Source organism: Rattus norvegicus, chromosome 15, assembly GCF_021556685.1.
Source record: "Rattus norvegicus strain SHRSP/BbbUtx chromosome 15, alternate assembly SHRSP_T2T, whole genome shotgun sequence".
Classification (NCBI taxonomy): Eukaryota; Metazoa; Chordata; class Mammalia; order Rodentia; family Muridae; genus Rattus; species Rattus norvegicus.
The window spans coordinates 78005030-78028207 of record NC_141548.1 but is presented as its reverse complement, the minus strand read 5'-3'; the positions used below and the strand labels follow the sequence as shown (position 1 = coordinate 78028207).

Here is a 23178-nt window from a genome sequence, read left to right as displayed (position 1 = left end):
TACTAATATTAACTTAAAGACTATCCAGAGCTGTATGCTAAGCTATAGAATTGAGCATGTGGTGAGATGGCATATATATTAGGAAATGAGGAAGCTTCTTTCTTATACATAGTTACGGGGCTTTCTGCCATCACAAACTTCCCCAGAAGATGTCAATGCAAGGCTGTAAAAAATTGTACTTTAAACTTAAAACTAAACTAAATTGTTGAAAATCTCTGAGGACATGCATGTCTGGTCCACATGACATTCTACTGTGTGTATGCACTTAATATTGCTTGACAAACAAAGATAAACAATTCGGGACATTTTATTAAATGTTTTAGAAAATGACTTAATATAACTTAAATAATAAAGTTACTTATATAAAAAGTTTATTAAAGTAAGTCTGTAAACATACTTAATTATCTAAAATACCCTCAATTTTACCTATATCAGATATATCAGAGTTAGCAGTACTGCTAGGAAACATATTTAAAATATTTTTTAAATTTTATTTAATCTTTTCTTTTTACAGTCCAGATTTTACCCCATCCTGCTGTGCCCTCAGACTGTTCCACATCCCACTCCTCCAAATTGATTTCTACTTTCAGAAGTATTTACAAAAATTATAATTTATCATATATTCTATCATATAAATTTGTAAACATTTTTAATCCAATGGTTCATTAAAAATATGTATTTCATTGTTGCACAGTCTTGCAATGTTGTAAATAATATATCATCATTAAGGGTACGGTTGGGTAACTATTCACACATTGATAATTTTTGTAATATATATATTATAATTTCTCTTTCTAAAGTTACTTCTAAAATTTTAAACAACTTGTCATAGAAAAATATCAAATGTGGCCAAAGGACATGGAAATCTGAAATATTAATTGCAGAAAAATCATATTGTTATTATGTTACTCTTGGCGTTTGTCAACCATCAAGGGGCTCTTTGCTGTGAAAACCAGTTCTCACTTTCTTGTCCATCAATTGACTCTAGATCTTATTCCATGAGCGATGAATCTGAGACTTCTCTGCCAATATAAGGATGTCAGTTGATGTGCTGCTGTGCTCTTATGTAGGCTAGCATATTGTTGGCATATCCTTGGTACAACTTCTCTGTCATATATAAAAGAGTCATTTTTTGTTTTAATAACATTCATTTATTTTTATGCAGGATGAAGAGATTGATGTGACAGGGCGCATGTGTACAGATGTGGGAACAACTCCTGTGAGTTGGCTCTCTCCTTCAATCAATCTCATGGGACCTAGAAATGAATTCCATTCCTCTGACATTGTGGTAAGTACTTTAACTAACCCTACAAAAGATATAATATTTAGACAATGATATATTATGATATAAAAAGAATATTCAAAAGTATAAACATTTTAACTGTAGAAATGTATATGTAGTTAAACACAGTAAACAAATGAAATCAATAATGCTTATATGTTTAACTAGACAAAGTAGCAACTCTAATTTTAGTATTTTCCAAATTTGATAAATTCTAAGCCATGCTTCTTTTTGCTCAAAGTGAATATATGCACTATAACAAAAATTGTTCCAATTTTTCAATAAAATTAACACTTTGTAAAATCACTTAAAACAAAGATTACTAAATGTATTGATATCGAGCTCTTATTTATGAACTGTGGGTATTTTACAACTGCGAGACTAGTTTCACATAAAACACATTTGTAGGTCTGTCTCAAAGCAGATTTACCAGATGAGCATGAGAATCATTGGACATACTAACAACATTATATACTTGGTCTGTGAAAATATTTTGAATTGTGTGTAACCATGTAAAAAAAACATTATAAAATCACAGTAAGAAGCTGTTGAACATAGGCGGTTATTCTACACAAGCTGCTTTCTCTTTTTCCATTGCTGTCTTTATTACTCCGGGTGCTGGTTAATGCTTAAATAGATCATTTCTAATGCTTATATGCATCTGAACAATTTGTTAGACCTATCCATTCTAAAATAAAATATATGAAGCAACAGAAGTTATTGTTAGTCACAGTAGTTATTTCAGCACATTAATGCATATTTTTACATTTTATTTGAAACAACTTAAGTTTAGTACAACTTTGATATTTTCAATAGCACATATTATTCTGGATAGCACTGAAGTTTTAAAAACTAATATTTAAGTATTTTATTCCTTGTATTTAATGTGTGCATTCCTAACTGCTAAGACTACCTTATCTTCCTGACACATATAAGAAATATCTTTGTGGGACCAGTACATGAAACGACAAACATATAAAATTGAAATTTCAGAACATTCTAGTCTGCACGGGTACAAAATATAGTACTATAGAAACCCTTGTGAGACTATTTGCAGTAGAAACAGGATCATAAGAACTGTTTATAACGCATGGCTCACTAGTACTGCTACCAAGTTCTTAATGCCTATATTCATGGTAAAATATAATTGTTTTATTTCTACTAAAGCATTACCTATAAAGTTACCCAAATGAATAATTGAATATGGTAAGCTTCATAAAGATCAAGTTAGTGAACAACTGTTTTGCATAGCAATGCTCTTAAAGCACTGCAGTATGGAAGAGCATCTCTGTTACAACCATTAAAATTGTGCATATCTTCACCTACATTGTGTTCCTTAGCAGATTATGGTTAAGATATATGCACAATGCCTAACCTAGTTCCATTAAACTTTGAGGTCATTTACATTTACATGATGAGCTACAATGCACATATTAAAAATAAGACACTCTTTGAACGTTTTATGTTGTACAAGAAAATGTTTTACTGTATTTAATTTGCAAACTAATGAATAGGCAAGAAGAGTGAAACATATAGCCTCCCATTCTACAGAATAGAATTATACAGTATGTCAATTGTTCAATCATAAAGTATCAAAACTAATATTCACATACACACATCATTAATGAAAGAATATCTTTACTTCCTCAGCATGTACCATACTAGAAACAAAGCTAAAACTTGAATGCAGAAAAATATAGGTGAAAGAAGTAAGATGTTTTGCTCAGGCTCAACTAATACAGAAAGGGTAACTTATCTTTCAATATCTTTAAGAATTGATTGTGAAGCTTACATTCAATTTTCTTAAGGTTTGTGAATACACATCTTCCTTCTGGGCTTTCATTTTCTCACTTAATTTTTTAGTAGAAATTAATAATATAGTTGAAACGTTTACAAATGTAGTGGTTTTGGTTTAATGATGTCTTGAAACATCAAAGGTATAGATAATAAAAGTTATATTTTTGAAATGATGGTCATGTTTGTATTATATTCTCCCCTTAAAGGATGATGGAAGTTGCCTGCTCTAAGCACTAGGGATTTTTAATCAATGTACATATGACCTGTTCTTATTTATTTATTTATTTACTTATTTATTTATCTATTTCCCAATAAGTTATAAGTCCAAATGTGCAGCAGTTGAACATACTGTGCTGTTGAGTTTAATCCTGGAATCCCCCAAGGGCTATCCTGTGAAGCCACTTTAGGTTTCCTACATTATTTGAACTTAAAGGGATCAGAAAGGGAGTTTCAAAGGGCAACATGAAAGTGACATAAGGCATTCAATTCAAATGATACAGAAGATGATCTTATGAAGAACATCAAAGTCCTCCATTCTATTTGTTACACACACACACACACACACACACACACACACACACACACACACTGATAGGTACAGGTGAAAGCTAGTTGAATCAGATACTGCAATGTGAACAGGATAACAGAAAACTGTATTTATTTATATTTTATGTAAGTGGTGTTTTATAATTTAGAAAAAATTTCTGTATAAAGGAACAGGTATAATTGAATTGTCTTCTGAAATAGTAAACAGTATTAAAATTGGCAACATGTTATTTACATTTACACTGAATAATATTAATATTTTTCATGGTTTATCATGAACATTGTTTGATCCTGAAATTGTCAGTAGAGATATATTGTTTGTGTGTGTGTGTGTGAGAGAGAGAGAGAGAGAGAGACAGAGAGAGAGACAGAGACAGAGACAGAGAGACAGACAGAGACAGACAGAGAGAGAAAAATGTACATGCACGGTTTACTTGAATATTTAAAATTGTCAACAGTCTCAAAGTTAAATACCATTAACGTGCATATTAATGAGGTTTCACATGGTAGACATTACTCTTTACCCAAATAAGATCTGCATCCTATGTCCGTCTGTTTTAATTCAGATTTCTATTATTTCACATACTAGAACTGTATTCAAGAGTCAAACACTTTCATTACTTTTAGATAATATATTTGTTGTAGGTTCCTTGAAGGTGTTTTACTTAAATTAATAAGAACAACAAATGCAAATTTATATTTTACTTAACAACACAAATTGTATTTATCACAGAATTTAAAATTATCAAACAAATGATGGCACAGGCAATGTCATTCAATGACAAAGTACTGACTATGTATTTATCTGACTTTAGGTTTGACCCTTAGCACTAAAAAACAAAGCCTACAAACAAAATCATATTTTTCCCAATTTATTGGTTGCCATTTTGTCCTATTGTCTTAAAGAAGCTTTGCAATTTTATGAGGTCCCATTTGTTGATTCTTTATTTTAGTGCATAAGTGGAATTTTGTTGAGGAAATTTCCCCTGTTCCTATATGTTCAAGAATTTCCCCACCCTTTCTTCTATTAGTTTGAGTGTGTCTGGTTTTATGTGGAGATCCTTTATCTACTTGGAATTGAGCTTTGTACAAGGAGATAGGAAAGTTTCGATTTGCATTCTTCTACATGCTGACCCCTAGTTGATCCAACCCCATTTGTTGAAAATGCTGCCTTTTTCCATTGGATGGATTTAGCTCCTTTGTTAAAAACCATGTGACCATAGGTGTCTGGGTCATTTCTCGATCCTCAATTCTATTTCACTGATCTCCTTGCCAGTCTCTGTACCAATACCATGCAGTTTTTTTTCTCAAGATTTCTCTGTAATACAGCTTAAGGTCAGGGATGGTGATTCCGCAAAGAATTTCTTTTATTATTGAGAACAGTTTTCAACATCCTGGGTTTTTTGCTTTTCCAAATGAATCTGCAAATTGCTCTTTCTAGCTCTGTAAAGAATTGAGCTGGAATTTTGATGGGGATTGCATTGAATCTGTAGATCGCTTTTGGTAAAATGGCCATTTTTACTATATTAATCCTGCCAATCCATGAGCATGGGAGATCTTTCCATCTTCTGAGGTCTTCTTCAATTTCTTTCTTCAGAGACATGAAGCTCTTGTCATACATATTTTTCACTTGCTTGGTTAGAGTCACACCAAGATATTTTATATTATTTGTGACTATTGTAAAGGTTGTCCTTTCCCAAATTTTTTCTCAGCCTGTTTATCCTTTGAGGATGAAGATGACTGATTTGAGTTAATTTTTATATCCGGCAACTTTGCTGCAGTGGTTTACCAGGTTTATGAGTTCTCTGGTGGAATTTTTGGGGTTATTTGCAAATAGTCATATTTTGACTTCTTCCTTTCCAATTTGTATCACTTTGGCTTCTTTTTGTTGTCTAATAGCTCTGGCTAGAATTTCAAGGACTATATTGAATAGGTAGGGAGAGATTTAGTCCCTGATTTTAGTGGGATTACTTCAAGTTTCTCTCCATTTAGTTTTATGTTGGCTACTGGTTTGCTGTATATTGTTTTTATTATGTTTAGGTATGGGCCTTGAATTCCTGATCTTTTTAAGACTTTTATCATGAAGGGTTGTTGAATTTTGTCAAATGCTTTCTCAGCATCTAATGAGATTGAGATGATCACGTGGTTCTTATCTTTGAGTTTGTTTATATAGTGGACTATGTTGATAGATTTCCATATATTGAACCATCCCTGCATCACTGGGATCTCATCAACTTGATCATGGTGAATAATTATTTGACAACCTTATAACCAATAGAGGACTATTATCTAATACATACAAAGAAATCAAAAAGTTAGATTTCGGTGGACCAAATAAACCTATCAAAAATGGGGTACAGAGCCAAACAAAGAATTCACAGCTGAGGAATATCTTATGGCTGAGAAGCACCTAAAGAAATGTTCAACATCTTTAGTCATAAGGGAAATGCAAATCAAAACAACCCTGAGATTTCACCTCACACCAGTGAGAATGGCTAAGATCAAAAACTCAGGTGACAGCAGATGCTGGCGAGGATGTGGAGAAAGAGGAACACTCCTCCATTGTTGGTGGGATTGCAGACTAGTACAACCATTCTGGAAATCAGTCTGGAGGTTCCTCAGAAAATTTGACATAGTACTACCTGAGGACCCAGCCATACCACTTCTGGGCATTTACTCCAAAGATGCTCCAACATATAACAAGGACACATGTTCCACTATGTTCATAAAAGCCTTATTTATAATAACCAGAAGCTGGAAAGTATCCAGATGTCCTTCAACAGAAGAACATACACAGAAAATGTCGTACATTTATACAATGGAGCACTACACAGCTATTAAAAACAATGACTTCATAAAATTATTAGGCAAATGGATGAAACTAGAAAATATCATCCTGAGTGAGGTAACCCTGTCACAAAGAATACACATGATATGCACTTACTTATAAGTGAATATTAGCCCAAAAGCTTGAAATACCCAAAATACAATTCCCAGAACATATTAATCTCAAGAAGGATGGCCAAAATGTGGATGCTTCAGTAATTCTTAGAAGGTGGAACCAATTATCCAGGGGAGGTAAATGGGGGGAGGGATTTGGGAGGAAGTGAGGAGGGGGAAAGGAAAAAGGGGTCAGGATCAGCTATGAGAGGGGATAGGGATGAAATACAGAGGGTCAGGAATTGGAACAGATGTGTGGAGCAATGGGAAATGGGTAATTGGCATTAGCTACTAACAAATCCCAGATGACAAGAAAGCTCCCAGGACCCACCAGGGATGAGATGATCTGAAATGCCCAACGAAGGGGAGGGAGAGCCTGTAGAGACCATGTCCAGAGTTTAGGCAAGACACCCTATTGGGGGATGGCGCCACCCACCCTTCTCAAAATTTTAACCCAGAATTGCTCCTGTCTAAAGGAAATACAAGGACAAAATACTCACAGCAGCAAATAAGGAGACAAAGTGTTGAGCAGAGACCAAAAGACAGACCATTCAGAGACTGATCCACCTGGGAATCCATCCCATATGCAGCCACCAAACCCTGTCACTATACTGATGCCAAGAAGTTCTTGCTGACATGCGCCTGATATGGATGTTTCTCCTGAAAGGGTCTGCCAGATCCTTACAGATATAAATGAGGATGCTTGCAGCTAACCATCCATCTGTGCATGGGAACCACAATGGTGGAATTAGAGAAAGGATTAAAGGAGCTAAAGGGGTTTGCAACATCATAGGAAAAAAAAAAAAACAATATCAACCATCCACACACCCCTGAGCTCCTCAACTAAAGCATCAACCAAAGAGTGTACACAGAGGGACCCATGGCTCCAGCTGCATATGTAGCTAAGGATGACATTGTCTGTCATCAATAGGAGAAGTCCTTGATCCTGTGACTCCTTGATATCCCAGTGTACGGGAATGCCAGGGTGGTGACTTGGAATTAGGTGAATGGGAGGGGGAACATCCTCATAAAATCAGGGGAGGGGTATGGGAGAGGTGGGACCTTGGAAAGGGGATAACTTCTGAAATATAAATACTTAAAATATCCAATACAAACCTATTTTCTCAGATATTTACAATTGAAAATCCTCAACACTTGATTTCCAGATGTGTACTTCTCAACTGCCAGTTTGTTCCACACTTTCTTGCATTTAGTTTCTAAATCCTCGGCTTAGATGCTAACATCCCAAGTGTCAAATGCAATATGTTTTCTCTTAGATGTTAAGGAACTTGTTAAATAGCTCCATTCAACCAATTATGTATCTCTTTATTGGTTGGTATTGATGGTCATATTAATGCAACTTATAATCATTGTGAAAAGAAATTTATCATCAACTATATGATAGGTTTCCTAGATTATTTTAAGTAGGACAACCCACGCTAAATATAGGAGATACTGTCACATCAGTTACAGTCCATTACTACAAGAAAAATGTGTGCTCAGAACAAGAACTCATTTACATCCATTTACAGATTGCAGATTCAGACTGACCTGTACCCTAGGTTTCTGCTGTCTAGCCTTCTTTGCTACAAATGTTTGTCACCCTCAACTGAGAAACTGAATGAATGCCCTTCCTTAAATCCCTTTTGTTGGAGGAATCTGCCATAGTAAAACACACAAAACTAACACAGAGAATTGATTCCCATAAGCCGGGCTGTATCTTTCAATGAAGTTCTTAAGTCGTTGCACCTGGCTTGTGTAATGACTTCAAAAGAATTTGGATGTTTTTGGGCTAGGAAACAGCCCTCTCTCACAGTAAGAGTCCCCAAAGTATCCTCTATATAGGCTATTTCTTATGAGTTAATAGACAAAAATGAAGAACAGGGGAGACCAAGATCATGAGGTTTCAAAGGAGAAAAAATCTGATTCAGTAACAAAGCTTTGATGTTTTCCTGGCAGAGTTTTGATTTATCATCAGTTCTATCATTACTATGTTCTCATTCATCCCTTTTAAACGTGCTCCACTAAGTTCATAGCAGCCTTATTTATAATAGCCAGAAGCTGGAAAGAACCCAGATGCCCTTCAACAGAGGAATGGATACAGAAAATGTGGTACATCTACACAATGGAATATTACTCAGCTATCAAAAACAAAGACTTTATGAAATTCATAGGCAAATGGATGGAACTGGAAAATATCATCCTGAGTGAGGTAACCCAATCACAGAAAAACAAACATGATATGCACTCATTGATAAGTGGCTATTAGCCCAAATGCTTGAATTGCCCTAGATGCACAGAACACATGAAACTCAAGAAGGATGACCAAAATGAGAATGCTTCACTCTTTCTTTAAAAGGGGAACAAGAATACCTTTGGCAGGGAATAAGGAGGCAAACTTTAGAACAGAGGCAGAAGGAACACCCATTCAGAGCCTGCCCCACATATGGCCCATACATATACAGCCACGAAACTAGAGAAGATGGATGAAGCAAAGAAGTGCATGCCAACCGGAATCGGGTGTAGATCTCTCCTGAGAGACACACCCAGAATACAGCAAATACATAGGCGAATTCCAGAAGCAAACCACTGAACTGAGAAGGAATCCCAGTTGAAGGAATCAGAGAAAGGACTGGAAGAGCTTGAAGGGGCTTGAGACCCCATATGTACAACAATGCCAAGCAACCAGAGCTTCCAGGGACTAAGCCACTACCCAAAGACTATACATGGACTGACCTTGGGCTCCAACCTCACAGGTAGCAATGAATAGCCTAGTAAGAGCACCAGTGGAAGCGGAAGCCCTTGGTCTTGCCAAGACTGAACACCTAGTGACCGTGATTGTTGGGGGGAGGGTGGTAATGGGGGGTGGATGGGGAGGGGAAGCCCATATAGAAGGGGAGTGGGAGGGGTTAGGTGGAAGTTGGTCTGGAAACCAGGAAGGGGAATAACAATCAAAATGTAAATAAATATTCAAGTCAATAAAGATTAAAAAAATAAAAGTAGATATTTATTCTGAGTCATATATATCAGACACTCACAAGTTGTTTTCATTTGGAATGAATTCACAGTTAAGGTAATCCCCTTAAATTTTGAGATAGACTTTATTTTAAACTTTTAAATATAGTTGGATTTAGTAAAGTTTATGGGAACTGAAATTGTACTGAAATTCCCTTTACATGTGAGATGTCTCTGGTTCTGTGGAGAGAATTGATAGGTTTTTATATCTTAAATGTGATGTGTTTTGGTATAAAATTGAAGAGTATAGAGATTATGGTTAATTCCTTTATTTAAATTTCATGTGATTTATTTTGTACATAGTGACCTTTCCCTAATTTGTCTCAGATTCATTTATTTTCCCTACACACTCAACTTAGTATCCTCATTTGTTAAAACCAAAACAGTTATATAACAATTCCTATTTATTCTGGCTATATAATTATGTATATGCCCCTATTCACTGGAACACATTAACCTACCTGGGTAACAACCATTATTAAACTGACTCTTGATTTATGAGCACAATCACTTGGCAATACCTCCTCAACCAGGGTTGGAACTTCACCTGTCCCCTTCATGCTGGGATTTTGCATGTCTAGTAATGCTGTTACAATGACTATGATTTCATAAGTGTATTGACCTTGTTGTGACAGGAAAACAACATTCTTTTATAAATAATTCTATAATACGCTTGCTGTTTCAACATTTCTACAATGTTGAAATTTCTACAATCTTTTACAATGATTCCTAGCCTTGAGAAGAGAGATTTGACAGAAAGTCTCATTTAATTATGTGCACTCCATCTTCTCCTGTTCTGCACATATGTTGATGTGGTTTTCTGTATTAACTGTAATCCACTGCAGGAAGAATCTTTATTGTTGAGGGAAGAGTAATGCCATATTCTAGGAGTATAATGAGATGTTATTAGGAATCATATTAATACCAAACAATAATATTTATTAATACTGCATTTAATAATATTATGTAGCATAATACTGGGAGTTTCTTCTAGCCATAGTCTGGTCTGTCTAGCCATAGTTCTTGTCACTTTCAAATACACTTGTGTATATAAAGGGTTTAAATAATGTCAAATAATGTTACCTTCTTGTGAGGTAATAATACCCCCTAAGGGACAAAGAGACTAACAAATAAAATCTCCATTATTAGAAATGGGTTATTTCTTTATTGTTGTTGGCTAGTAAGGTTCCAAAGAACATTACCTATGCTCATGCTCTTGGCCAGCCTCCATAATTTAATAATGATATGATATTGCAGAAAAAGTCATACAAGTGAAATATAGAACATGAAGAAATCCAACTGATTCTGACAAGGGAGCTTATCACTACTGGCTGGCTTTCCTCCATGAATAGTGTAATGCATGCTACTGGAAGGGAATAATTCATCAATCTTTCAATCTGGTGAACTAAGATATTGACTTCCATGGCAAGACATGATCATTGGTGAAATAGTGGCATGAACATCATGGGAAAAAACAAACACTTCCTGGTTGGGTTTATGTCCTATTATAGCATCATGGACAGTGTTTGAGAGTTGTAAGCCAAAATAAACCTTCTTACAGTAAGTTATTTTGTCAAGGTACTACTCTATCTCCTTCCTTCAATCTTTCCAAGTTCTCCACATTTTTTGAAATTATTTATGTCATCTTTTTTCTTAATATTGCTGAACTCTTGCTTAATTATGTATGCATATACAGTTATATTTGTACATATATTAACTTGCTGAATCCATTGTGTGTGTGTGTGTGTGTGTGTGTGTGTGTGTGTGTGTGTGTAGTACTGACCACCGGTATAATTTACCAGAGCTTGTCTTGAGTACTCATTAGCCATAACCTCTTTCTACATATATTAAATTGCTGAATCCATTTATTACTGTATGCATATATACATGTTTAGTATAATTTACCAGGGTTGTCTTGATCACTCACTAGCCATAACGTGCCTGTAACTCTTAATCTATGGGTGAGGCCACGTGAGATTTTTCTCCATCCACAGTATGACATCACAGTTGGTATTGTCCTCAAGCAGATTTTGCTTGTGTAGTCATATTGTTACTTCCATGAGCATAACTTCCATTTCACATACAGAAAAGCCTACCTCACAGTAGTCGTCAGTGTCCTGTCTCTGACTATTTTTCTCTTCCTACTTGCCTGATGCACCTTAGGTATAGCTAGGAAATAACTAATTTTCGACGTAAGATGTGATCTAGTCTTTATGTTTATCGAAGTAAATTAGGACCATTAGTGCATGCATGTATTAAAACCATATGAGGAAAATCAGCTTAGAGAACATACTAAAATCACCAGTTTGAAGAAAGAGTACAGTGCTTCCTCTTGAACATCATAATGTATTACTGTTGGGACAATGACCGTCACTTCCCCATCATCTGATCATTTGGTATGTGCATCATGGGTTTGACACGTAGAAAATCGTTGGCTATTTCTTGGGTGTTATCCTGCCTCAGACCCCACTGTTGATGTGGCCTACCAAAATTACAATTGATTTGCTTGCCCAGTCTTACATCTAGACTTGTCGCCCACCCGTGTGTCCATTTGGACACCTTTACCTGCTATCCTTTCAGTTCCCTAACTGCCTGTCTAGATGTGGCTCAAGTATTAGGTGCTATGACCTCTATATCCTGTGACCTGAGTTCTTTGTCTGAGCTGGATCCTAATATTTAGCTCAACATCGAGTCTGTCCTTTGACTTTTCAGCACAGCCCACAGGAAAACTCAATGAAGTTTCACCATCTTATTTACACAAAGGTTCACATTAGGTGCCACTTTGTCTTCCTTTTGGTTGCAGTGAAGCCACTGAGATATTCTTTCCACCATGCTTGGGCTTCATAAATTTTATATATTGTCAATAGCCAGTCTATATACATGAATACATTTACTAAAAAATGAATACATACAGTGTGGTCTGTAATGTGTGATCTGAGGCTTAACCATGAGAATTAAGACCGGGATATAAGAATTTGTTTATCTTGCCTGGATATGATTAGAAACTAGAATTAATTAACAAATTGTCACCCAAGAAAACCAAAATAGCACTAAAGAAGAGAAACCTGTGCATCGATATTTCTGATAGAGGAACTTATATAACTTTCTCAAAACAACAGCATCATCATCATCATCATCATCATCATCATCATCATCAACAACAACAACACACATACACACACATATACACACACAAACACACACATACACACACACATACACACATACACACATACCCATATACACACACAAATACACACACACACACATACACACACACACACACACACAGAGAAGACAAAAATCCACCTTCTATATATCTCACTATTCCCCTCACTTCTAAAATGAAAATCTCCAGTTACGAGTTCTACTACTACTTTGCCTTTTAAGTCTTTTGTTCTAATTACTTACTTCTTATTTTTTCTAATTGTATTTATTTTGCTTATGTGCTTAGTTATTGCATCCTCTGATGGAAACAGTGTGACCAAGATCTTGTCAGGTTTTATTGTTGTTATTGACGTTACAACACAGTGCATTTTGCTTGAGTCAGTCACCTAATTATTGACCTAATTAGTAAAAGCATAGTTGATCGCTTTCACAAGTTTCTCAAATAAAGATATAAAAATTACATTTTTTCTTAATGTCCCAATTTATGTCTACAGTACTGTGGTTTGTTCTGAAGCAGTGTCATCATCTAATTAGCATCCTTGGCTAGTCAGTTCCACTAACAGAGGAACATGAGTCATACTTTTTAAAAACATTGAAAGGATTCAAATAATTTCTCCTAATAAGAGCACTTGCTAAAGGACATAAGCCCATTCCTATATTACAGCAGCTTTTTCACAGAATCAACTTCATGGACAATTTTATCTCGTGACCATTTCCTGAATGATTTCAGCAGTGCAGCCAGTGAATTAATAACTGCTCCATGTCATCAGTGTTCTTCCTCACATATGTGAACATGTTCTCATACAGCAAGTTTAACTTTTCCTTTTTCTGTTCAATTAGAAAATACTGTTTCATACAGTCAAAATCTTGGGTTTTCATTCTATGTTCTCAAACTTTTCGGGCATCAATATTATATGTCCTTCATTTCACAGTACAATATCCATTCTTACCACCACTACTACCATCATAATCCTCTGATCTTATCAGCTTTGCTGATTTTACAATTTAGCATCAGGTACAAAAAATTTCATGTATTAATAGAGGAGGGACAAACTGAAGGAAAATAAAAGATAGTAAATATTGAAAATAGTTGTACACTGGTACACTGCTGAAAGAACAACAATATTCATCTGAGTGCTTGGCAAATGAAGTACTCAACATGGGCAAGGGAGGTTAACAAATAATTCCAAAATTCAGCTTCTGTATTTTCTTAGTATTTCAGTAAAAGAGCCATCTTGTTTTATATGCTTTGTTAAGACCCATGATAAATTTTCATACTCAATACGCTAGAAAGAAAGACTGCCCTTAATGAGTTGACTGGTTATCTGGGAAGTAACCCTGAGTTAGTTTATTAATACACTTATAAGACCTATCAGTCCAAAAGAATTGTATGAAATGGAAGCTATAGTATACCATCAAGACAAAGGGTCAGGCAGCTTTTGAAGAAGTTGGAATACAAGGCACTTCTTGGTACAAGAGTCATAAAGTCCAGATATCTCACTTAGTAGCTCAGGAACATCAAAAGAACCTGAATTCACAAGCATCCTGTCAGTTCCAACTCTAAAACTTGTCTGTTAGGTCCATTTCCTGTTAACAGTGAGAGTTATATTACAACTGTTGAGACAATAAGCCTTTAGCAAGTTAAAGCCTCCTAGAATAGTTTTAAGAATAACCACACAGCAGGGAGTTATCAAAGGGTTTCTGTAATGAAGAGAAAGATGAATGGGAATGTCAAAAAGAAGAACAAGTCCATATCCTTTCCCCTTCAGGCTGTGGCTTCTGCTCTGCTAGAAACTGTGTTTTATTTATTCTCGTGTCCAGATTTAGAACAATTGATTGTACATAGTAAATGCAAAATAGATATTCTTTCTGTTGAAATAATTAAAAAGAATTAAACCACTAGTGATTTTGCTTTGTGAAACCTTACTCTAGGGACATAATATATAGTTAACAACCACCACAGTGGAAGCTCCAAGAAAGACTGCCCGGCATAAACGCATGAAATAAAATTTAGTGAGAAAAGAAATGATAAATTTAAAGCCAAGCTAAAAGAGGTTCATGAGAGAGTTTCAAGGGAGGAAAAGAAAGGAAAAAATATCATAACTATATTATAGTCTCCTGTATGCAGCAAAATACTGGTTCCTCTTTATGTATCCAGTCTGTTAGTCTAGGTCTTCTTATTGGGGAATTGAGTACATTGATGTTGAGAGATATTAGGGAACAAGATTGTTGTTTCCTGTTATTTTTCTTGTTAGACGTGTAATTATGTTTGTTTGGCTCTCTTCTTTTGGGTTACTTGAAATTAGATTACTTTCTTTCTTTTTCTAGGGTGTACTTTCCCTCCTTATGTTGGAGTTCTCCATCCATTATCCTTTGCAGGGCTGGATTTATAGAAAGATATTGTGTAAATTATTTTTGGTCATGGAAAAGCAGGAGGCAGAAAGAAAGGATGAAGAAATGAAGGGAGAAAGAAAAGAAGATAAGTAAAACTGATATTTCTTTTATGTATTTCACTTGATATATTTTAAATATTTTTCTTGATGCTGTAATTGTCATACAATAAGACTATTTGATTCCAGAAGAAAAAGATGTCAAGTGTGTAAAGATAAGATGGGAAAAGTTAATATAGAAAAGAAATTGCTATATCTTTTTTGGCATTTTTACTAAGTTATTTTAGTGAGTTTTAAAAGTAAGAGCAAATGTATACTGGCATTCATTAAATTGCAAGACTGAGTGTTCTTCATAAGGTATGGTTAGGTTGGATGGTATTTTTAAATACTGATTAGTAGACCCTAATTTAATCAAAAAGAATGAAGCGAAATTTATATATTTAACAAGAGGATCAGTTCATAAATGATGATCAGATAAAAACCCATGATCATAAAGTTGATCAGAGAAATATATCATGTCTGGCTGGACAAGGTGTCTCAAACACCCAAATAACACTAGCTACTGTTATGTTTTTGTTAACCACCAAAATTTGATTATAAGACAGTATTACTGAAGATACCACAGTTATTAGACACAGGAGATAGGGCAATCAAATGTTATTAGTCACAAAACTTTCACTATGAATCTAGACTTAATATAAGGTGTTATACTCTGTTTTGGGCAGTTGTGAACTAGATGAGTTACTATGATCATCAACCTGGCAAGCTAGACCCAGGGGTCTACCCATCACTACATCAGTATTATCAACCGCCTTTTGATGGGACATGAGGCCTTCCACACACGGGGAAAATATTAAATGGAACGCTACATCTAGCCAACGAAGAAAGCGTTCTTGTTGAGGTGGTTGGCCATGGGGGAGAATCTATTACTATTTTTTTTCCAAAATGGACATTGCATCAACGCCTTCTAAATTCACATCTTTGTAATTATAGATTACCATAGTTCTTAAACCTCACCAGAGAGTATCTTTGTGTAACAAAGTACCAACTTAACACAACACTCACAACTGGTCAATATGATGAGAGTGATTAATTTCTGCTGAATCATAAGTGCAGATCACGGTCATACCTCTCTCCCCGTAAAGCTCAAGACCATCATGAAAGAGAATCCAGAAAGAGCCAGATATTTGGAGGCTTGAATATAAACAATGTCTTTTGCATATGAGAAAATGAATGTACTCATGAACATATGGCAGTTGTGCTTGCCCAGGGGAGACTTGACTACGATTAAATGAACCAAGGTCTTAATTCCCCTATGTAAACAGCTACTAATAGAAAGTCTTGAGTGGAGTCAGTTTTCTTCATGCATGTGTCCCCTAGTAGATATTGCAATCTGTGCATGATCCTAGGGTTTTTTTAAAAATACATTTGGGAGGAGAAGAAGAAAGGGAGATGGGTTTTAGATGATTTAGGGGGAATAATGGATGGATAAGATCAAAATATATTTTGTATATATGTGAACATTTCAAATAATTAAAAAAAATATAAGAACAATTCCATAGACTAAATTTTCTTTCATTTTTTGTACTAAAAATATCTACTTAGAGGACAATAATCTGTCATTATTTTCTCCCTTCTTGGTTAGGAAATGACAAACAGATCACTAAGAAATAATCCATATTGCTAAAACTAATATTTCTTATCTTTTGAGCCAAGGATTTTGAACATAAATGCTTCTAAGATCCCCAAAGTATAATCTTGTAAATTTTTCTAAATGAATGTCACTATCGCTCTTAAACTAAATGACCTATCAAGTATCCACCATATTTTAGAAAAATGTACTTGAAAAGGAGTATGTGTCTACCCTCTGAGTACAAAGCACAACAGATAAGTCCCTCAGTTTATATTTGTTTGCTAAACTTTAAATAAATTCTTATTTTTAAAGTCCTCATTTCTGGATATTTGTACAAGAAAAAAATAGACAGGAAATAATGGTTTCTGGAGAGTGATGGTCATTTTTTATTTTACCACTTGTCAGTGAACAGAATGAAATCACATCCAACTATTTATTTCCATCAAGGACACTGAACTGTTAAGATGAAAAGCTTGCTTAGAGTGCTGACTGTCAGGTTTGAGAACAAACAATAGGAAAGTGAAATCAGAAAGCAGTGTGGAGTATGCATAGCAATTTGTTCAGGTAATTAGCAAGAAAATTACATTCAACTGAGTACTATAATTGTTTTGAGGTCAGTAACTAAAATTTGTAATTAAACACACTTTATTTAGTACATGAGTAATCATGCTTTTATACTCCATCTATTGCACATCAGAGAAGTGTTGAATACAATGAAGTTAAAGGAAATGATCACTTTTCTTCTCTGCTCCAGAGTAAAAAACAAACTACCTTAAAATTAGCAAACCTGGAGTTTCAGATTTTATAATCTACAATCATGTACTTTAACAAGCGTTTAATATTGGCATATTAAAACTATCTGTGAAAGTGTAAATTATTTGGCTAAAATAAGTATTCTATTTGAAAATTGATGTAACTCAAGTCTTTCAGTGCTTTTTTCAATTTTCTAAATTTGTATTTTAACTGTACTTATAGAAACTTTCAGAATTCAGAATAAAATCGCCAAAAACTGCAATATCAATCTATCATGTATATATTCCATTCATCACTCTAAAAACATACTCTCTATATTTTTTAAAAAGAGCCTTACAAACACTTTTTACTAAGTATGAGAAAAACGCATACCAAATGTTTCTACTCTTTCTGCTTCTAGAAACAAAAGGTCATTAATAACCTATATCATTTTTCTTTACATAACCACAGGTCATGTTTCTTTTTTTAAAATTGATACAAATCTCAGAGGACAGAAGGAAACCAAGTCTGCCCCTAAAATAGTGATTATGAAGGAAAAATATTAAATAGCCAAATAAGATGAGATTATAAGATAGTTAGCAGATACTTTTATAATAATCACATAAAAATAAGTCTACAATCTAATACACAGACATTTTGAAAGCAGCTCGGCTTTTGCGCTTTAGCTCTGAGGATGTGACAGTGCCACCTTCTTCAGTTGTTCAGAATCCGGGTGGGTCTGATACCAGCCACCTTGTCCCTGAGATGCTACCGAAGTTCAAACCCAAGGAGATCAACTTGTTGTAATTGAGGTGCACCTGAGGCATAGATCTGTATCTTCCTTAGTCCCCAGTGTCACTACTGTGGGTAAGACGCCGAAAGAACTGGTGATGATATCACCAAGAGAACCTGCAACTGAGAAGATCTGAGGAGGACAGTAAAACTGGGTACTCAGTGCATACAGACACAGTTTGAGACGGTTCTTTCTGTCTCTGTCCAGATCATCCATGCTCCCAGGTACAGAGCCCCAACAAACGGAGAGGAAGTGAAGGACGATAAATTCATGGAGCATCACTTTGAGTGATACTGTAAACATTCCTCAGGAGACGCAGTACTAGTCTAGAGCTAGAGAACTCTCTGAGACTCTTAAGGAAATCCTGAGGATTGCACAATGTGTGGGATGAAAGGTGGATCTCTGCCATCTTAAAGCTGTGTTACAGGGCAGCAGTGTAGTAGTGGAGTGCCTGTGTAGCTAATACGACAGAAGGGAAAACAATTCAACAAAAGACCATCTCACAACCAAAATATACTCATGAAATAAGTGAATAGGTAAGTGAGTAGTAAGTAAGTAAGTAAGTAAGTAAATAAATAAATAAATACACAAATATCAGTGCTGCTTTCAAGTTGGAAAATAAACTGCCAAAACCAGTTTCCTGTGTGCTTTTGGTCAACATGTTTACATTAAGTTGTAATAGGAATAGCATTACTAAGCATGTTCGCATATTCTTATTTTTGGCATTTAATGTTTTATGAAAAAGATATAATGAAAAATTTAGAATGATTTTGAATTTATCCAACATTTAAGCAAACTTTCATACTATGTCGGAATTTGATGTACTTAATTCATTAAATATACGTGTTTTGCATTTGTTTCATAGTATTTTCCTTTAAAATTCATGTGCCATGAATTTTATTCAAATATCAGTTTCTTACAAATTCAAGCTACTGAAAACCAATACTTATAATTTTGTACAAAATTTCATAATTTTTGTTTTCTAATAAGACTAATTTTTTCAATAATCGAAATGGTTTTGATTATAAGTATACAGCAATATAAACAGATCAAAACATCTGTAAATTTATAATATGTTAATACAAAGTGGGTGACTACATACAGTACATCCTACAGGCAGAGAATTGAGGGGAAGAAGGCTGTAATTGAGGTATAGAAATAAATAAAGAGAGAAGTAGAGATGATCCATCAAAGTATATTCCCCTCAATACTGCAGCCAAAACGTAGGAAAAAAAAAAAACCATGTCAAAGTAACGTAGGAGAAGGGTAAGGGCTGGACTCTGTGCTACACTAGGATTGTGGAGAAAAGGCCTGCTCATTGGGCAGTCTGTGCATGTGGTAGCTTGTACTAGGTAGGCTTTTCCCAGAAGGAAGAAATACACAATGTAAAACTATAGGATGCCACAAACTTTGGCTTCTCCTTGTTGTGAAACTCTAAAAGGCTTTAAATATACAGCTTCTAAAATAATCAAGAGCAACAAAATACTAAGACAGCCATGTACACCCCTTCTACGAGGTCTAAAGTGGCACTACTGTTTTTCTTGAACTTTGAGAAGCAATTAGACAACCTCGGTTGGATTCCTCTGAGATGTCAACCAAATCCATCAACCCAATCAACTTAGCCTCAACACACAACTCTTCTAGTCAACTTTAAATAATGGGAGAAAAACAATGAAACAAAAAACCCCAAACCCTAACAGGTTTTAAGACAAGTGAAAGAGCTACTCCTTAGATAAAACCTCCACAAAGGTTAACTGTGGTAATCCAGAGAATCTGGATCATGTGCATTTCAGTGAATCCCAGTCATGTTATCACCAACATCAATTATTTACATATTGTAAGCCCTTTAGGAAACCTGTCCCAAGCAACATCAACTGTGTCCATGCACCCCCGGACTTACACGTTCTGATTAAGTAGTTTCTAACCACGTGTGTTCTCTACTTTGCAGTGAATCTTTGGTTCTATCCCTATAGGACCTTGCCCATCCCAGAGGCAGGCCTTCCCCAGAAGGAGATCTGGTTCTGTTTTACAAGATCCACATAAAGTATTTTATCAATATGAAGATAAATGGGAGGAGACACAGTGCTACTTGTGTGCTCAGAAAGTGCTCCCTCCTTCAAGCTATTTGCAGAAAGCTTAGTCTGTCCTGCTTAGTAATCAGTAGTACAGGTCTGAATCATCAGAACCTTGGCAACGCCTTAGCATTTAAAAAAATTTAACTACCTTCTAGGAGCAGATCATGCTACTGAGTTGTAGGGAGTGGTGCGGCAAAACAAAGATGGCGCCAACAGCCAGCCCCGTCTGAATGTAAACAACTTACTGCACATGAGCAGGCTTGTCCCCTCTTCAGGGCAGCTGTATGATCCGGCGCCCTCCTGTGGTGAACAATAGTACTGCGCATGTGCGGGCTTTGCACCTGGTGTCAGTTGGCCGGTAATATGCTAATGAGGGGGGCGGTACCATGCTGGTGGGGTGATTCATTCTCTGACAATCCCTGGAGGACAAGTAGTGGGGTGATAGTGGGGTGATAGTGGGGTGACCCGTGCCCCACCAATCCCTGAGAGATTATTAGCATACTGTTGTGTATATAAGGCGAGCGAATTTGCCGCTCTTGGTCCCCGTGTCAACAATGAAGGTGTCCTGCAGTAAAGGCTGTTGAGAAGAATCCAACCATGTTTCATCTTCCTTGCCGGCCGAGGTGGGCGTGACACTGAGTTATGCCAAATTATCATGGGGGAAAGCAAGTGTAGTCAGCCATTTAAAAATGCCCCAACCACTGTCTCACCACAGAAAGAGTAAGCTACATATGGTTTATCACATAATATATCCCATTGCTGTCCCATGAAACTCCCCTATTTCATTCATTAGAGGGGATTTAAAAAAATACTTAAAGAGCACTTTACAGCAGCATTCAGCTTTGCAGTGAAATACTCAGTATCTTAAATATTATATACACTTCTTTTTCTTGCAGTGTGCTAGAGACTGGCTTCAGAGTTTGTTGGATGAAGGATAAGGAGGGTAACCCATTAAAAATTATGCTAGAACATATCTGTTAGCAGAATAGCCAGTATACATGTTAAAAGTAGGAGGAAAAGTTTGTTTTGTGGTCTTTTCAAGTTTAAATTGCTCTTTTAAATGAATCTTACTCACCACTCCTGAGTGGAGATAGACAGTGGAGCTGGCCCCTGCTCCTCTGGCTTCTTATTGCTGCAGCAAGGCTTGAACAGGTGAGTGTCCATGAGGGTAGGATGATGTCATCACACAGGTGAAGGCACTTACAAGATAGAAAAAAGCCTGTCATTTGACAAGAAAGCAGGATAGGTGGGGAAAAGCTTTTAGAGAGAGGAGGCGACTGGAGCAAGGAAGAGAAGCAGTGGAGAGAACATGCAGGCAGATGTTACGATTCCTCTCTGCAACCTTCAGGTTGTTATGAATATTCTTAAGGGATAGATGTGTACAGGGTTTTGTGTGTCTAGGTGGGCAATTATATCTTATCAATCGGTTGTAAGTTAATCATGTGGATGTATTGTACATTGAGTATTTAACATATAAATCTGGTTGTTGGGTTCCAGTTTGCTGAGTAATGATTTCACTGGGTGTTGGAAGTGTGACCAACATGGCTCTGTATGTCTAGGTGGGCAATTATATCTTATCAATAGGATCAGAGGTTATTGTGCTGTGTGTTTTTTCATGTGGCAACTTAAGTTCAAGAGAGTATGTGGTGGTTGGAGACACTAGGCAGCCACAGAACTGGGATGTATATTTCTGGCATGGTGGCAACCTGTCTTGGGCACTAGATGGATAGAGAGATTGTTGCCAGGCTCAGAGAGAAGCCATTGGCAGTGTGGTATGGGATAGAGCAAAACAGGTGAGAGGCTTTGCTGACTGAGATGAAGATATCTATCAGCTATCTTGCGGCACTGTGGTGCTGGACCTAGTGCAGGGGTTAGGTGGGACTTTTTTTTTATATATATAATTTTATAGAAACAGATGAGAACTTCTTCAAAGTGGCCTCTATAGATGATCCCACAACATATTTTCTGTCTTTTCCAGTAGGTAATATCTAAGAAGGAAAACACTGGAGTTCTGTTAGAGGTGGAAGCCATCTCTGTATCTGAGCCCTCATTTGACTTGTGCACGGTAGCATGGCCACTGGGCTGGAGAGGCCCTTGAGGTGGTGCTCTGGGCATCGGAATTGTGGCATTTAAATTCCTTCTGCAGTTTACTGCTCTGGTTGCTTTTCATCCTGTTTCCAGATAGAGTTTTCACTTTCTTTGGTTTCAATGTTGTCTTTATACAGGGTCCTGCTCTCGCATCTACCACATGATCCCATTTGATTGTTTGTTTGTTTGTTTGTTTGTGATCCCGCCGGTAACTTGTTCCATCTTTTCACAAGCAGCACACAGGTATTGAAGATGTCTCCTGAGTGAGTCTCAGGCAACCCAAAATGGCTCTGGAAGTCCTTTCCATAACGTTTACTGTGCGTGAACGGAGAGCTGGAGAACTTGGCTCTACATAAACAGCCGCCCTCTATACCTCTATATGTTGGTACAACTTTGACTTGTGAAAACCAAACATCTTTTCTTCTGGGTCAAAGCTTCAAGCGCAGCAGCACACACACCGTGCAAATTGCACTAGGACAACCTCGTGCAAGCACTTCCTCTTACAGTTCCTAGTCCAGAAAGCTTTCTCCATCAGTTTTTCAGTTGCTACCATGGATTCTGCTTTCTCTCTCATATCTGTTACTAGTGATAATAAAGAAAATCTTATGAAAGGAAAATGCGCCGGTGTACAGCACAATCAAATAATGTTTTTAGGTAAAGATTGTTTCTGTCATGAAACATCAGTAGTAAATTTTAGTGTAACTAAATATGAGAGATGG

At 36.2% G+C, this 23178-nt stretch overlaps 1 long non-coding RNA gene and 1 pseudogene across 12 annotated transcripts in view; both read right to left on the bottom strand.

Moving 5' to 3' along the window:
• Positions 1–20710, bottom strand: part of LOC103693758 (uncharacterized) — a 67067-nt gene extending 46357 nt beyond the window's left edge. For 5 of the 12 annotated variants that reach the window (XR_015638415.1, XR_015638413.1, XR_015638410.1 and 2 more), the window contains exon 1: positions 20520–20627. This is a non-coding gene — a long non-coding RNA (uncharacterized LOC103693758). Of the gene's footprint in view, positions 1–20519 lie in introns of all 12 variants that reach the window. The other 7 variants (XR_015638406.1, XR_015638405.1, XR_015638404.1 and 4 more) reach the window with 4 other exon arrangements.
• Positions 20711–21442: 732 nt separating this feature from the next.
• Positions 21443–22874, bottom strand: Sinhcaf-ps1 (SIN3-HDAC complex associated factor, pseudogene 1; annotated as a pseudogene).
• Positions 22875–23178: the final 304 nt, after the last annotated feature.